Source organism: Ixodes scapularis, unplaced genomic scaffold, assembly GCF_016920785.2.
Source record: "Ixodes scapularis isolate PalLabHiFi unplaced genomic scaffold, ASM1692078v2 PGA_scaffold1__304_contigs__length_218370807, whole genome shotgun sequence".
In the NCBI taxonomy this organism is placed as follows: Eukaryota; Metazoa; Arthropoda; class Arachnida; order Ixodida; family Ixodidae; genus Ixodes; species Ixodes scapularis.
Genome location: NW_024609846.1, coordinates 81,808,142 through 81,818,393, shown reverse-complemented (window position 1 = coordinate 81,818,393; position 10,252 = coordinate 81,808,142). Strand labels below are relative to the sequence as shown.

General features: G+C 47.4%; 1 protein-coding gene across 3 annotated transcripts in view; it reads left to right on the top strand.

Annotated features, from left to right (window-relative positions):
• Positions 1 to 2,547: 2,547 nt before the first annotated feature.
• The window catches only part of LOC115330264 (testis-specific serine/threonine-protein kinase 6), a 32,997-nt gene continuing 25,292 nt past the window's right edge, over positions 2,548 to 10,252 (top strand). For 2 of the 3 annotated variants that reach the window (XM_040209167.1, XM_040209166.1), the window contains exons 1-2: positions 2,548 to 2,634; positions 7,222 to 7,468. The gene's annotated coding sequence lies outside the window, so the exon portion shown is untranslated. The remainder of the gene's footprint in view (positions 2,635 to 7,221; positions 7,469 to 10,252) is intronic. The other variant, XM_040209168.1, reaches the window with a different exon arrangement.

Genomic DNA, 10,252 nt, shown 5'->3' with positions numbered 1-10,252 from the left:
CATATTGGGGACTCCTCGACGATGTTGAGTATAATGAAGAAAACGTTTAGTCGCTCCTGGTACAGGGGCCATGTTTCAATCTTTTTGGGTCGAACTCTTCGAGATGTCTCAGCCGCCCTTTGATGACAACGTTAGGCTCGTCTTTTTTCGCCATATGCTCTCGTCGTTGCCAAGTTGCCACGAAGCTGTCGTTGCTCAAAAAAGTGTGGTTGCGTGCCTCGGAGTTTGAATTTCTTCATTCTCGTTGTTGCCCAAAGCTTTATTCAGGCGGCCGACTTGGCCGTGCAGAAAAGAGGAGTTAGACAAGAGACACGTGGTTTACGACGAGTCCCCAGAATGACAAACGGTTCGGTAAAACCAGCTTGACTCGCCTTGGCTTGACTTCTGCCGACTCGCCGATGATGCCAGATGCACACACAACACTCACGACGCAAGATTTCTTTTCATTTTAAGTGCAAGATCCAGGCTTTCAATGTCGCTACCAAGCATGCACGGTCATGTAGTGTTAGCATCGTTCAGGGCAACATGCTCATGCTCATAGCTTCAGCTTCACTTGCACATGAAGTAAATGAAACCATAGCCCCTGTATCCACTCTAATTCTCCAAGTCAGTAGTAGGCTGAAATTTATCCATCACTACAAGAAGTTGGGAGTGATGCTGAGAAGTCTGGGAGGGTCGTCGCATGTACGGAATTGACTGATCGACGTGCCGTTCCCTGCAAGATGATGTCCTGGGTTGGGCAAGGTTCGAGCATGTTGGATGCTATCAGGAACACGTGGTTACACAGGATCCGTGGGGACACGGCGTCCCATTGACTGTGGCCATATGTGCCTGGGGCGTCACTGCTTCCCGAGTGCTAGCCAGTGCCAACCTCCGGAAGATGGTCACGAAACTGCCTCAGCATCCTAACATTGAGAAACTGGAACTGGTAGCAGTGGTCTAGGAGAGCCAGAGGAATCACTGTAGTTGGATAGAAACATTGCAACAGATGCATCAGTCCTCTAGGCATAAAATATCTTACACCTTAGACATATTATTCTCAAAATTGTAGATTCAATGGGGAAGCAGAGCAGTCAAAATTTCACCACACAGCTAGCTTGGAACATTTTTTGGAAACTTCACAGAATGGCGAACATTCTATAGCCTCTAAACATAGTATTTACAGTGCTAGAAGCTGGCACTCTTGTCTCGTATTTAGAAACAGTTATTCAGTCATTTTCACCTCATCAAAGATGCACAATTGGGAAGATGATCAATCCAGTTGTTTTATTCACATTAAAACGAGTTAACGAATAACTCTAGAATGCTGACAGGAGCTATATCAGTTAGTTTTGAGTGACATTCAGTAAAAGGAAGACAAGTGAATTTTTCTTTATCTTTTTAATTTTGTGAGTTTGAAACAAGATTGCCTGCATTTTATAAGAGCTAAAAAAACATGTAGGGATATTATTTCTACTAGTTCAAACATTTTTTCTTTTTTTTCTTGGTTTTCGCAAAAAAGGGTACTTACTATATTTATTGTGCTTTGGTAGCCGCTGGTGCTGAAACTTGATGTCCCAGGTGGCATTCCTACAGCGATTCCCTATGACCTGAGGGAGTCCTGGGGCAGTTCGGTTATCCCCTGTGTGTTTAACCGTTCAGCGGTCGCGGCGGCGCTCAAGATCTTCGGCCAGTCGCGTCGGAGGGGTGCGATCACTTGGCAATGGTTTGCCTCACGACGAGCAAGTTGGCGATGGTTCTGTCCTCCGCAGGAGAGTATAGCTTTGCAGCGCCGACTCACTTTGTCACTGGGGTGGTTAGGTGCACGCAAGTCACCTGGCGAACCAAGCACTCTATGTAACACCGACACACATTCACGTCGCGTCACGACGCTGATCACGTCGCCGCCATCAGCCAATCGCCTGCTTGAAGACGCAGTACGTTAGTAGGTACGGTAGCCTGTCTTCAAACCGAAGCTCGCGGAATGCGTGTACGACGAAGATGATGGACGGCCTTCTCAACAGCCGGAGACGCTCGAACCAAGATCAATCCATACCGCCGTGATAGTGACGGCGGAAGCGCAATACGGCATCCAAGATCCCTCGCAGACGTAGAAGTGAACACGGCAGCCGAAGATCGAGCGTGAGGGACAGCCAGAGCAAGCAAGCACTACCGAAATTAACGAAAGAACTGTGCGAGCAAGCTGTCAGCTGTAGTGGCGGAGCGCGGGAGGCTCGGCTTACGGATCGGCTTATGACGACGTTAGGTTGGCGAATGGATTTCGCCCCACGCTTCGCTTTATTTTTTCGTCAGAAACTAGTGAGCGCAACTTCCTATCCCAGTTTTTTGTTATATTTTCTTGTCCCAGCAGACAACACACACAAAAACAAGTGTTTTGCCGTGTTAAAATTGTTTATTGACGAAAACGTGTTCTATGTGCACGAGACGAATTTGCGATCGCAATCGTAATAGACATCACTTAAATGTCATTTTAGTTGTCGTCTGGCAGGTCCCATCCTGAATGTCATTTGAAAACCTGAATGTCATTTGGCGTAAATGCCATTTTAGCTGCCGTCTGACAGGGGTATTACACGGGTGCCGTCTTCATGTATTTATCAGGCTCGGCGTCCATTAGATGAAGAAATAACCGTCGCGGTAAGTTGGCTAATGAACTAAGATTAGTAATTTACCTTTTTGATTATTGGTTACATTTTAATGGAAATATTGACGGCAGTTCGAAAACCAAAACGGTTCTCGAAATGCCAAAGGGGGTCGAGATATTCATCAATTAGTCTCCTTCTCTCTCGGTTGCTCAGCGCATATTTTTGACACAAACTATTATTGCCATAAATAGAAAAGGAGCTTGGTTCAAGAGCGTTGGTTGAGGCATTAGTTTATCTCCATGCAGGCAGCACGGAAGGCGTCGCACTTCTACTAACAGTGGATGAGCTAGCGTAAGATACCTGGTTGTAAAGATCTCGTTTTGGCCTTGGAAGGGGGTGTTCCACCTCGACAATCGCCTCGTCGTCGACCCGAAAACGTGGCAACGCATGCGTCAGCGTCTGCTCCGCGGAATGGGCCGATTGGTGTAAAGTCGTTGGATCCAGTAACTTTAGTGCGAACACACGCCCTTGAGCGGCTTCTGGCAGTGCTTGATGGCCTCCCGTAAGCTTTGTCAGAAGGTTCCGGTAACATTTTCTTGTGAAGGCTTGGCTTTTACAGGTATAATCTGCTGGGAGTACACCATCCCCCCCCCCCCCCCCCCCCCCCCCCCCCCCCAAAGAAAAAGAAAGCTAATCTTTTTTTTTTTTCTTTTAACGGCTGCGTCTTCGCCTTTATTTTTTTCAACACCGGTGAATCCGCGTGCTTCCATTTTTCTTTATTGCTTCGTCGTATGATTGTAGCGGTACGCCCAACAATCATTCATGATGGTTAGGATGTCGGAGAAGTCAGGGTCAGCTTGGCAGCGCAATGTTGTAGATTCCTTTCGGCGCTCTTTTTGTAATGGCGTGAGGGATCGTGGAATGCAGCGGGGGTGGCCTTTATCGTGTGAAAAACATTGTGAATGTGCAAATCACTTTGCACGTGGAAATTTGTGCATGTGCAAATTTGTGCGGGGAAGCTTTTGAACACGTCGAGACTGCTAGAATATGGGGGTTTTTAAGCAACAAAAAGCTTGGCAATAGCTTCTTTTTTTTTTGCCGCCAATAATAATACTAGTTTTATGACCGCCCCTCGTAATTTTAATTTATATTTTTTTGCTGTTATTTGTTTGATCGACACGTTAAAAAGATTGTGAAAGGTAAACTGGTCGCAATGAAAGTTGGCTAAACTAAATGCTCCCTCTCCCATGCCGTTTTTTTTTTTTTTGCTTTTTTTTTGTCCTTGTCACGAATTTGTTTAACGTTTTAGGGTGGCAAGGCGGCCGCGATAAGCTTTACGCTGCGGCGCCTTTTATAGCGAGGCTGTTTATGGCTAGGGTTCCGTGGATTTTTCATGCGCGTCAACAAAAATTCTACGCTCGCACCGCCCGCACGCGCACGCCTTTTCCCTGTAAAAGATTCGAAGTAAACCAAAATAAAGCGTAGACGAACGCGCGTGCAAGATGCCATTTGTTTTAGGTATTTGCTTTAGAAAAGTTACTACTGCTGAGGCCAGCACGTGCGACGTGTGGAACACCATTCCCTGCATTCTCCTCGATGCTTGGGTAATTTAGCAATAGGTCTATTCAGTAGATTAGTTATCAATAGGCATCCTTTTCAAGATTAGTAGACTCTCAGGTAGATAATAAAGGTTTCTCAGATTTGCTGCTGTGCGACCCGTGTCGGCCATGTCTACGCTCGCACCGCCCTCTCTTTTTCGTCGTTCCAAGCACTTCTGTGCCTTGTTTTCTTTCCTTCCGCTCTCCCGGTGTGGCGGTCCCGTCGCGCGTGTCTAGTTTTCTCCGGTTCCTTGGGGCGGCGATAGTCGTACACGCGAAGTATGCATGGACCACCGAGCTAGACAACAATAAATGTGTCTGCGTACCTTTCGTCACGATGACCACCGATCAAGACAATAAATATGTTCTTACCTTTGTTCAAACTTCTGTGTCCCGTTTGTGTCGTGTGCTAAACAGCTTCGCTGGTAATCCAACTTCACAGAGTGGAATGGCTCATGATTTTTTCCTCTTGCTGGTTTCGAGTTTAGGCAAATTATTTGTTGCCATAGACTTCCTCGCAAAACCCAACCCATCTAAAAAAGGCTAAAATAATTGGCAGCGATCTTCTTCTGCAAATTCATATGTATGAAATGCAGCAAATTGGTCTAGCCCCCTCAAACCCCGAGTCCACGTACGTGGACATTGGCTCCGAATTTCTGTAGCAAAACACGGCCGCTCCTGCGTAGAATACGAGTGTCCACGTCGGAGGACAGGAATGTAGCGCCATTTCTGATGCAGCCGTGAACGGGCGGCGGAGAAAAGCTCACCGGAGAAAAGCTCACCGGAGATTAGCTCACCGGAGATTAGCTCACCGGAGAAAAGCTCATTGCAAAACCGGCAGATGCGAAGAAAAGCTCACCGGCCTTTGAGCAAATGCGAAGAAAAGCTCACCGATTTTTTTTTTTTTTGACTTAGCGGATTTTGCGTGAAACGTGGCGCATTCGTCACTTCATTAAAAATATATCCTCTTTTTTGTAATATTCTTGAAGTTCATTGGTAATATTTACTAATTCCTCAGAAATTAGTAATCACCCATTCTGTATATTAATGGAGCCGCAAGTATGAAATCAGAACATCGTACTCCGGTAAAAAAAATAGGCAACAATTTATTGATAGCTGACAGTGCGCCGTCGGTAGCGCTGTCAGATAAAGAGGTTTGCTTTTTGCGGGCAAATATGAATAGCGGTGTGGGGACCAGTTTCAGCTCCAAATATTTTGTTGTGTTTAATATATATAAGTAGGTATTTGTTGATGTAGTCAGTGTCGCCTACACTGTTTTCGTTTTGTTAATTTCACTAACAAAACTTTAGTCACGAGAACAGCTTCGTCATGTCGCGTTTGTTGTCTTCACACCGTCGTCGTCGTTTGAGCCGTTTTCATTATGTATAACGTTTACCAACTCGCTCTATTCGCTACCTTACAGAAGACTAGTTCCCATATAGGTCACGAGGAACAAAGGTGTCAGTGTGCAGCTCTGAAGGACATGGGCGGCTCACCGTAGAGGGGCACTATCACACAAAGGCAACGTGTGGAAACACCAGCACGAACGGCTGGAAAAAGTGCATGTCCGTCGAAGAAAGAAGCCTCGATATCCTACTGATTGTTTTATCCTGTTTTCAAAGGTTAACAAAAGCTTCAAAGAGATTTTCAGGCATCGCGTTGTTGCGCATGCACTTCCGGATTTTCGGCATTTACAGTTTTGGTTTTTAGGTTTTAGGCAGACATTATTAAGTTTTCGAACTTTTTCCTGTTTTTGAAGTTCATAAAGTTTACAGTTGGGCTTTCGTTGGCGTACTCTCTGTGGCTTACTCTCTACAGAGAGTAAGCCACAGAAAACACTCGCCCGCAGTTATTAATTTGGGGGCTATATACACGTTTGCAAGTCCGGTCTCAGGGCGCCGCCATCTTCCTCAGTGGGGTGCGCTCTCGGGAGCGGCCATAATCCGATTACGACGCCTTAGCAAGGCTTCGTAATCGGATTATGACTGGTCCAAGCGCACCCCAGACAGGCAAGATGGCAGCGCCCTGAAGCCGGACTTGCAAACGTGTATACCCAATAAGCTAAACAAATAATTCAAAAATTTATATTTTCTTTTTTACAAAGCTGACGAATTTTGGTGATAATAAATTGATATATGTTACGCATGATTCAACAGCCTTTATGTAAAAAGAAGAAAAATATCGGTGAGCTTTTCTCCGCATCCGCCGGTTTCGCGGTGAGCTTTTCTCCTGTGAGCTTTTCTCCGGTGAGCTTTTCTCCGGCGAGCTTTTCTCCGGTGATCTTTTCTCCGGGATTCGCCGTGAACATACAATGCTCCGGGAGGAAAACAGCATGGCCTAGATCAGCGCGAACTCGTTCTACCAAACCCGCAGAGGTGAGAAACACTTTTTTTTCAAATGTCCTCAAATAATTAAAATAGCGTATGATTAGTATTTGCAGTGTTTGTGGAACCTGCCGGTACTATTTTTGGTGCGACGCGGCTGTTTGTTTGTAATTCGCAAAGCTTTTCTTGAAACGTTTACGAGCATGGACGCTGGGTCGCTGGGTCGCTATTCATATTTTTTGGTTGAATGGACCTTTTCCGAGAAGCGATCTGCGCACGCGCGAGCGCCCGATGCCAAGCGGTGGAAGTCGGCACGAAAAAATCGAGGAAATTCAGAATGAGGCTGTAAATCGACGAGTAGAACACGTAATTGCAGCATATATATAATTGTGTTACACAAAAAAAAGAAAGTGGACGGAAAGAAAAACACGACGTTTGGGTGGACGCTACGGATTTCCTTCTTTAAAGTCGCGCTAGGCCTACCTCGTTGCGTTGGGCACGCGACGCTGCTCAGAGAGCGAAGCAACTGGTAACGTAGCTCCCATTATCGATGGTAGCGCAGGTAGGTCACTTCCTTGATTTTTAGTTCGTGCAGCCACCGCCTGGTGCCGTCGGTATTTGGAAAAGGTCCATTGCGGGGTCGGCTCCCCGCGTTTGTGTTTTCGGAATCTATGAAATTTGATGTAAAATTTGAGCGCACCTTTGTTTTTATTGCAGGCTTGCCATACAAAACAGCGGAGGAAATCCTGCTACCAATTTGTGATGCAGAAAATTATAATATTTCGGGATCGGAGGACGAAAACGATGTGGATGACGCTTACAACGACGATACAGAAAAATACGACGAAGAGCAGTCTGGAAGTGGTGATGATGATGATGCTCCGGGGCCCAGCGTTCATCCGCCACGTGCGCTGTGGAAAAAAAGCCACATCCCCACTTGAAAATAATCTGCCAGACTTTGAAGGTGGGTGCACATTTTATGAAGAGCGTTCAGAATTCTCACCTATTCAGTACTTCAGGCAGTACTTTGAAGACGTTCTACTGGAAATGATGGCAGAGAACACAAACCGTCGGATAATTCAGGAGCGCTGAGTAATCGCAAAGATCACGACAGAAGAAGTAAAGAAATTTTTTGGCTGCTTCATGGTGACGGGACTAATTAAATAGCCAAGAGTCCGTTTTTTTTTGTTTTTTTTTTTTGGAAGAGAGGCCTAGCCGTTAGCATCGTCGCTGATGCAATGTCTCGAGACCGGTTCTTTCTCAGGGGGTTACCTTTGTTCGCTGAGCCGCGGGCTCAGCGAAGGAAGCGTTGAAGATCAGAATCTGTACGAATAAGACAAAGGGCGAGTTAGTACTCATCTTGGTAGCAATGCCACCAGGCTCACAGTCCGGCGCGGTCGATGCTTCCTCGTTTATAGGCGAGTCCACTGATCTCAATGACAATTGCTGGATCGCGCTTGCCGCTCCCGCAAGTGAAGCCACCGGACTTCACTCGCTTGGGATACGATTTGCCGTTTTTGCTAGCCTTTGCTGCGGTTTTCCAGCGTGCTGTGGACACGTTTTCTACTCGTTCGTCGTCATTCGCCGAAGAAGTTTTTTGAAGACTCTGTGAATTGTTGAGACTTGCCGTTGTGAACACGTGGAAAATTTTACGAAAGTGCAGTGTCGCAGGAAAAAGGCACAACGCGTCGAAAGGAAGGGCTGGCGGCGTGTTCACAGCTTCCTTGGCACGCCGAAGTGCCGTGTCTCTGTGCCTTCGCACGCTTGGATACCGACCAAGAATCGACGCCGTGTGGATGTGTTTTGCGAGTGCAATGTGCGTGAAGCCGTATCAAAAGGTACAACTCGTCGAAAACAAGTGTCGCCGGTGTCGCGGCGTGATCAAAGCTTCCTTGGCACGCCGAGTGATGCATCTTTGTGCCTTCGCACGCTTGGATACCGGTCAAGAATTGACGCCGCGCCAAAGTTCTGAACGTGTGTCGCGCGTAGAAGCCTTTAGATCATTTATTTATATCGGCCACGGAGTTCTGGATCGTCCAGCTGTTCCGGTGAGTTGCTATCAATAAAAGGGAGAGATCTGCATGTGTTCTTATGTACTATATTAACCATGGCTATGTCCCAAATCTACTCTAATAGATTCCGTGGGAGCACGAATAGGGCAACGTTGTGGAGCCAGGGGGGTTTTCGAAAGCAAAAGTACAAGACGGCGAGAATGAAAATCTTTGAAGCGCGGCCGATACTGATGAGTGATGAGGAGCTGTTGTGCACGGTATTGTGTAAATCGTCTAAGGACGAAAAAAAGACGTACCTTCCCCCCATCTTCCGTCGCTAGTGGACGCTGGATTAAGCTCGTTCCTAAACCGCGAGGGGAAAAGACGCTGATCCAGAGGCACGAACAGCTTCACGCACATTGCACTCGCTAGACACATACACACGGCGTCGGTTCTTGGTCGGTATCCAAGCGTGCGAAGGCACAGAGACACGGCACTTCGGCGTGCCAAGGAAGTTTTGAACACGCCGCCAGCCCTTCCTTTCGACGCGTTGTGCCTTTTTCCTGCGACACTGCACTTTCGTAAAATTTTCCACGTGTTCACAACGGCAAGTCTCAACAATACACAGAGTCTTCAAAGAACTTCTTCGGCGAATGACGACGAACGAGTAGAAAACGTGTCCACAGCACGCTGGAAAACCGCAGCAAAGGCTAGCAAAACGGCAAATCGTATCCCAAGCGAGTGAAGTCCGGTGGCTTCACTTGCGCTGCAGCGAACAAGCGGGGAAGCGCGATCCAGCAATTGTCATAGAGATCAGTGGGCGAGTCCGTTGCTGTCGATGCCGCTTGGCTTGTAAACTGGCCGAAGATAGTGGCACCGTTGGAAATGACGAAAGACAGGCCAGGGGAGTTGATAGCACCGTCATCCCACGAGCAATCAGATGGAGCATACCACGCACGTGCCGGGCAAAAGCCAGACACAGCCGCGGGCTCAGCGAAGGAAGCGTTGAAGATCAGGGGGGCTAAGCTCGGCACGGAGAGATCAAGGCGAGTTCTCCGCCAAACTCGCCGCCCGCCGCGATTGGTCGGCGCCGTGCATGACGACACGCGCCGTCACTCTCTAGGTCGTGACGTCAGAACGGAGGGTTTGAGGTGGTCGGAGAGTGGCATATTCGGAACTCGCGGCGAGATGCTGTAACGTCATTGTGACGTGGCAAAAGCCGCCGCGGGTGGGAAAAGCTTGCCGGCTCCGACCTAGGTGAGTTGGGGCGAGTTGGGCGCGAGAAGAAGGAGAAGCGTCCAAAATGGCAGCGTTCTTGTTCGTGTTTCGCCGTCGGCGTAGGTACTTAAGCCACGCCAATGTGTTTGACATGAACGACGTTGATTTTCAACAGCACTATCGCCTCTCGAAAGCCGTGGTAAGGTGACAGTGCCATGAAATGCGTGGCGAACCGGGCTTGAGGCGATGGAGCCGTGAATGGACCGTCGTCCCCGTCGTGAATCCTACAAACGAATTCTATGAAGTGAATCCTAGAGTCAAATGTGTTTTTACGGCAATCTGCAACCAGGAACGCAGTTTATCATTACCTACAGGCTTTTATAATTATTCTGACGGTTTGTTGCGCTGCGTAGATGCAAGCAAAACGCACTTGATAAAATTTAAACTAAAACATAAAATAGAAGAAAAGCAATGTACATGAATGGCGGAGACTAACAACTGTGTAATTTCTTTCTCATCTTTTTCTCTCCTCACCCTAT